We start from the raw sequence: 7,558 nt of genomic DNA on the forward strand, positions 1-7,558 counted from the left end.
TAAATATCCAGTGAGGGGCATAAGAGGAGACAGAGCTGTGCACAGATAGTGGGGGCCAAGCCTGCTTCTGCCAGGTACCAGCTCCTTCCAAAAGTTTCCTTACACGTCTGTCCATCTGAACGCAATAGTCAAGATATTTGCAGAGTATGTGTTCTTATTTGGCAGTGATCCACTTCCCCTGAAGCAGGGAGTAACTTGGGTCTTGTCTGGTCTGCAGGAAGGGTCAGGAGGCCACTGAATATGAGCATGAACACTCGAGGAGCAAAGGCCCATGGGAAGGGCGAGGGACGTCCATCAAACCACGACTCCTTGCACTGCCTGGAGGTGCAACCAGCTCTCTTTCTCAGCTCCATCCTCCCACAGCAGTGGGTAGCGTGCTCGATCATGTCCTGGTGCATGTTCCCAGTGGCCTCCAGGCTGCATTAGAGGACCGTGTCACACACCTATGTCGCATGCAGCCACACACGCCCCACATACCCGACAGACCCGCGGCCCACCGACCTCATGGGCCCAGATCAGAGAAAGGGGAAAGTGAAAAGTAGAACATGGTGGGGAATCAGGAAATCAAAATCCTGTGACCTATTTAGGGCTTCGCCACACTCTAGTAGTACGATTGGTGTCAGCAGCTTCCCTCTCACACTGTGGTTTGCCCATTTGGAACTCAGGGCCCCTGTGACTGATCTTGGGGGAGAAGGCACTGGGCAAGAGGGTCCAGGTGCCCAGCTCCATGACATCAACAGCAGTGGTTATCTTGCCATCACTTCATCTGCTTAAGCCACCCTCCTTTTATAAAGTAATGCTTAAAAAATTATATCTATATTATATCTGTATATATTATAAAGATATAGAGAGAGAACAAGAAGTACAAGTCCTCATTTGCCCTTCCTGACTGGGCCTCAGGGGAGAGAGTCAGGGACAGCGCTCTGGAGCCAGCTCACTTGTATCCTGTCCTGATTCTGCCTCTGATTGGCTGGACGACCAGTGCCAAATCTCTTCCTCCTTCAGATCTGCAGGCTTTTGGTCTGTTAAATGGAAAGGCCAAGGCCAAACGGTTCCCATGCCCCTTCCATTTCTAGGATTCTGTGTTTTGATTGAGTGCTGCCTTGGACTGTAATCAAGAACTACAACCTTGGTGGCTTTACACAACAGAAATGCATTCTCTCTCAGCTCTGGGGGCCAGAAATCCAAAATCGGGGTGTCAGCAGAGCCACCCTCCCTGTGGGTGCTCTAGGGGAGGATGTGTTCGTTTCCCCTCCTAGCCTCTGGCTGCTCCTGGCCTTCCTCGGTGCTCTTTGGTGTGTAGCCGCATCCCCTGACCCTGGCCTCCAGGACTGCTTTGCCTTCTGTGTGTGTCTCGACACCTTTCTGCCTCCTCTTGTGAGGACCCTTGTGATGGCATTTAGAGCCCACTCAGATAATGAGGATGATGTTCTCATTTCAAGACCCTGAACATAATCATGTCTATAGTGGCTCTTTTCTCAAATAAGGTCACATTCACAGGTTCCTGGGATCGGGACATAGACACAGCTTGGGAGAAGAGGTTTTTCAGAAACCTATGATAAGCATCTACTATGACTGTGACCAGTTAAGGTCCAGGGAGATTAGAGACACAAGAATCTGCATCCTTACTCCCCAAGGACACAGGTCCAGCTGAGGCTTTGTCACCCACATACAGCACTGCCATGGAGCAGCACCAGACAGAAGACAGTAAGCCACATGGGAAGGGCCCTGCTCTGCACCTAGGCAGCCCTGGGTTCACATCCGAGCCTCGTCACTTGCTAGCCATGGGACTTTGGACAAATTATTTAATGTCTTTGGGCCCAAGTGTGCTATCCCCATAAGGATGTTATAAAGTTTAAGTATGATATGCACAGTGGCTGGCAACTAGGAGGTGCTTGTGGTTCAACATCACCGAGTGTCATGGCCCCGCTGAACGGCAAAGGTCTGAGGAAAGACGCAAAACGCCTTCCCCAGGGTGCGCAGTGGGAGGGTGCACAGATGGCCTATTGCCAGGATTTTCTAGCAGTGACATTTCCTTTACTTCCCAGAGCCTTCTCTCAGGTAAGATCTTTTGGATTACATTGATACAGAGAGCAAATATATTTACACCCTGGGGTGATCCAGAGAGAACTGGAGAGAGTCAGGCTCACACGGATCCAACTTTCAGGTTTTGGTCATTCGCTTGAGGCTCCAAGATGCTGACCCAACCCGCAGTAGAGAAAGGAGCCTCAGGCCATGCAGGCCTTCTCCACTCTCCTCGCCCACCTGGCACAACGCAGGATGGATGCTTCTTGTGCCTGTTGCTTTTGCCAAACCTGCAAGATAGGAGTGAACAGACGAAATGCTGTTTGCAGTCAGGTCTCCCCTCCCAGCAGCAGGTCTGTGGCTGGGTCAATGTTTAACCTTTGTCTGGAGTCAATGTTTAATCCCAGGCGGGCCAGCCCTGTAATCCAGCATTCCCTATCAAGCCTGAGACAGAGTCATTTTTATATTAATTAGTGGAAAATAGAATTGTGACAGTGAGTCTGCCCAAGCCAGTCCTTGCATCTTTGTGGCCGATATTGAATGTCTGGAGCTATTCAGACACCAATCACCCACTGACCCCACGAACAGATAACGCTGGAATTGGCAGGAACACAGCATTGATTCTTCTTGTTCCTGCTCTGCCTTTCGAGCTGGGGAGAAGAGCATGGGATAAGACTGATGCCCTTGTTGCTCAGCTGGCAGCATGTGCTGTTGGCTAACAACAGCCCGCGTGTAACCGTTGCCTGGAATCTCACCGGAGAGCTGGAACTGGAACAGTCCAGTCAGCTGGGCTTGGGCGAGTTTTTAAGGCTTACGTGTGGAGGGCTCAGCCTTCTTCCAGATGAGACTTCCAGGTGTGGGAGAGAGGAGGATTAATTACAAGAACTCTACATTTCCCTGACTACTGGGAGATTCTACAGGCGCTTGGCAGGCTCCTTCCTAAGGCACTCAGGGTACAGTGTCTACACGCTGGCAGCCCTGTGCCAATGAGGGAAACATCAGAGGATGACAAGCTGAGTGGTGGAGGCTAGGGAGGCCAAAGAAGAGAAGAAATGGGGCTGCAGGGTGACTTGCTGGCCAAACTTAGTGTGTGAGCTTCCGATCTCTTACTCCGTCATGGGTACCTGTTCCCTGTGTCACTGTCCTCGTGTCCAGGCCCTCACCTTGATTCTTAGCTCCTTCAATCCCAAAGTGAAAGGCGTACTCCTGCAGACCCCGGGCGGAGGGCTTGTGGTACTGTTTCCTACTCAGTAGGAGCCGGAGTGAAGGCAGAGGAGGGGAGGGGCGGAGGCTCGCCCTGAGGAGAAGGGAGCTGGGAGCTGTAGAACTGAACACCAAAGAAATGGAAATGGAAAGTTGGCCAAGGTCCAAGGGCCCTCTCAATTCCCCTTTAGGATAATCCCCAATCCCCAACTTCTAAAAAGCTTTTATTCTCTGATTCTGTGAGGCAGAGACAAACATTTTCTGAGGTTACTAAGCCACTCTCCTGCCCTTTCTTACTCCGCACCCTGGCTAGGGAGGAGTGGAAAGAGGAAGACTTTTAAGAGTAGACATCCAAAGTCAACAGGTGAGTCTCAGGTGACAGGGCCCAGCCCCTCTCCTAAGCCATTGGGGTCCTTCTGAAGACTTCTTAGTGCTTCCTTGTTCCTGGTCTGGGCCTGGCCTTCAGCCCAAGGTGTGCCTGGCAGGCAACCACTAGAAAAATAGCCCCTGTAAACACTGCACTCTGTGCCCATCTGAGCCTCATTGTGCCTCTCTGTAGGAGGGGAGTCTTTGCTCTCTGGCAATGCGCTGTGAGCTGTGAGTACTCTTCGGTTGTGCTATACTGCTGGGGTGAGGGAGGAAACCGCTGGCAGGTGAGACGTTCAGGAGGTTGCCTCTGGGAAGCGCACTGCCCTCCCACCCCAGACCCCAAGAAACAGATTCTTTGATCCTCTTTTCCAGAATGCTTGTCCAAAGTGAATTGCAACATTCAGACAAATTGCTGGGCAACTTGGAAAACCCCTTTGGACATGGCAGCCCAACTCTGTCCCTTCTGCCTGAAATACTCAGCGTGGGGAGGCAGGAACTCGCAACTCAGGAGAGAAGTGAACTTGGTGTGAACCTCGGTGCTCAGAGCAGAACTGGTAGTTCTGGATCCGGAAGGCAACTAGGTGAGGGGTGAGCAGGAGGCCAGAAGTTGGAAGAGGTGGAACACAGAGAGTCTGGATCCTAATCAGTGCTGTGTCATTCATGAAAGGGGCCCAGGAGACACAGGGTGTCCCGCTGGCCCAGTGGCCAGCACCTGTAAGCCATGCTGTGTCACTTAATGAGGAATGGACAGTGGGGTGACACTGGGCATCCATTTCCTGCTGTGTAGAGGCCCTGGTCTCTGCTCAGTGCCAGTCCAGGCCTCCACGGCGGAGGTCTGCTTCTCCTCCCAAGACTCCTGGGCTTCTCAGTGCAGGCAGTGTCTGACTGTGGCTGCTAGGAAGTGGTTTCTGTGCTTCTCAGACCACACTGAATACAGAGAAGGGACCCCTGAGTGCTGGTGGACAGCAGGGAAGTGTTGGCTTAGGGCGCACCTGTTTCTGTAACCGAGATAGACAGCCACCCTCATGGGTCACTAACACCTGAGCCCTTGTTCCAAATACCAGGGCTAGTGTCTGAGATTTTAGCTCTCAGCCTGGCTCCTCCAATTGCTTTCTTTTTTTAATTTTTTAACATTTCACTAGGCCAGGAAAGGAATAAGCTAATTAGTGACTAGAGATCACAAATTACAGGAAATGATTATGTAACTTTTCATACACAAGCCAAAAAGACAGAAAGCAGCAAACCTGTAGAACTCTAAATGGGAATAAATCCAAACAAAGAGGGAGGCAGGGCGGCACAGAGGCTGAGGATATAGGCTTCAGAGCTGGACTGTCTTGAATTCAAGTTCCAGCCTGCCCTTTCCCCGCTGCATAACTACTTCATTTCCCTGGACCTCGGCTTTCTTAGTTGTAAAATGGGGACGACCACTGCCACCTTTCAGAAATGTGGCATCAAATGCCCTGCAGAATGTGCCATGTAGACACACATGATCAAGCAGCAGCTGCACTGACAGAAGGGGAGCTGGCCCTGACCTGGGAAGCTGCCCCATCTCATGAAAATCAGTGGCTTTTCTGCTTCCTGCATTAGAAAGCAGAGGCTCCTCTCATTCTAGCCCCGTGGCAAGGTGGGGCCACTGCTCTAGCTGGGGCTATGAGGTGATATTTAAAAAGGAATCTCTGATGTTACCAAGCAGTGGAGTTGAACTGCTCTGCTCTTTCGCCTCTGGCCCTTTAAGCGCAGCTGCTGCCCCAGCCCTGCAGCAGTTGGCCCCTAAAGGAGGGCTGTAAACAGTGGGACGGTCCCGGTGTGCTTTCTTCCTTGCACCTCCACATCTTATCTCTGCCTCCCTCCAAGCTCTTGGGCCTTTCTTCCGGCCTTGTACTGGCTCTTCCCACCGCCACATCTTAGCTTTCTCTAAAACATCCTTGCTTCTGGGCACTCGTGGTGCCTGGCTGTCCCTCCCTCCCCCCCTCCCCCACCAAATGGGGCAGCCAGACAGGCTCTAGCTGTTCTGTCCCAAACAAAAAGTATCAGAGCAGTTCAGAGAAGGAGAGGTCCCAGAGAGGGCATCCAGGAAGCTCTTGAAGAGGAGGGTCTGACCCTCGGACCAGAGAGGGCAGAGTCGCAAAGTCCTCAAGAATTGGGGCAGGGGTTGACCAGTCATGGCTCAAGGTTAAATGCAGTCTCTTCCTGTTTCTGCAAACAGGTTCTGCTGGATCGCAGCAACAGCCATGGGTGAATGAGCCACCTTGGCTGCTCCTGTGCTGCACAGACAGAACCGAGGGGCTACCATAGGGGCAGCGAGGCCTGCAAAGCCTGAAACAGTTACACCTTGGTCCTTTGTAGTGAAAGCTGGCTGATCCCTGCTCTAGTGCTCAGGGCTTCCCTAAGGAGTGATTTGAGGGATTCCAGTGCAGTGAGACTGCTTCACAAAACATCATAGCCTCCCTAACGGGCTTGGGAGACATGCCTAACATTCCCACCTTCAGAGGCGTTTATGATGTTCCTTCGGAGGTGGAAGGCTCTGAGAAATCTGCATAGCTTAAGGCGTTTGCTGTTTACCTTAGCATTCCCCAAACTAGTTAGATCTATCAAACCTGCTTTGCCCATGAACACCCCTTAACATCCTGAGAGGCTGGTGTTCCGTGGACGCCTCTGGTAAACAGCGGTTGGGTGGAGCTAACGGCCGAGTTCTTAGCCCAGCCCTGTCAATAAGCTAAGTGGCCTTGGCTGAATTGCATGCCCACCGGGGCCTGCTCACCTTCCTGTTGGCACGGGATAAGGAAGTCTGTCCTGCCTGGTCTGAGGGTTTTCCAGGCAAGTCCCTGAGAGAGTTTAGTGGGCACAAAAAGAGTCTGGAGAGAGGACTGTGGTATCGGGGGTGTAGTAATTAGTTTTGCTTCGACACACTGCTTAGCAGTGGTGGAGTGGGGACGCACCAGACCGAGGTCACGATTTCTTGCCTCTAGTCCTCACTCTGCTGTCAACAGCTGGGTTAAGTCAATGATGTTAGTTCTGGGAGAGCGCTGTGCTGTAGATCGCGCTGGCCAGGCCCAACTTGCCTCCTCCTGTGGATGAGGCAGGGTCCCTCAGGAGGAGAACAGGTGACAAGAGGGCGTGGTGGAACAAGGCCTGGCTGAGGAGAGGATGCATCTTCCTCCCGTCCATTCCCCAGAAAACCCTCAAGCATGACGTCCTGCAGACCTTAGCTACTCTCCGGGCTCCGGTTACAGGGTTACAGACCAGCCCCTTTGCCTTCCCCTGCACTTCTCTTATCTCTACACTACAAATAAAGGTGCTGCAGTTGCCTGGGGTCTTTTTCTCCCATCAGGAGTTAGAGCCCTACCTGGCCCCAGCTTTGCTTCTCTTTGTTCTTTTGTATCTCTTCGTCTTTGTCCTTTCTCAATCTCCCACCACCTGGACTCCCACTCTGCAGACCCCTCCGCCACGCAGGCCCTGGTATAGTCCCCTCATTTCTGCCTGGGGGTTTTAGACTCATTAGTCTCTAAGGATCTCTCCGCTCTGAAATTCTACCATCCATTTGGCTAGGTGCGTGCCACTTCCCACCCTGTCCCAAGCAACACGTGTCTCTCTCAAAGGCGGAGACTGCCTCTCTGGGGTTCTTGGTGGCGCCTCTGGGTTTAGAACCGGAAATGGTGAAGGGCTACTCAAGGATGTCAGATGCTGCCGACAATTCAGAGCGAGAGCTGGGCCTCCTGAAAATGTTCTCCTGACAGTTCTTAACTTGGCATTGGAAGCCTTCTCTCCCTTCTGCTTCCATTGCTCCAAGATTCCTCTGTCCAAACTCAGAGTCCTTGACAGCATCTGGCAAGGGAAAAGAACAGATGCGATTCTGGAAAAGACAGTGAGGTCAAGGATGGAGAGAAAGCTCCCTAGCAGACATGAGGTAATGTGATTATAAGGCAAAATCCAAATAAAACTCCTCTCCTTTGTCCCCCGC

This window comes from Heterocephalus glaber, unplaced genomic scaffold (genome assembly GCF_053883595.1).
Source record: "Heterocephalus glaber isolate CG9 unplaced genomic scaffold, H.glaber_assembly_v1.0 deba00001600, whole genome shotgun sequence".
In the NCBI taxonomy this organism is placed as follows: Eukaryota; Metazoa; Chordata; class Mammalia; order Rodentia; family Bathyergidae; genus Heterocephalus; species Heterocephalus glaber.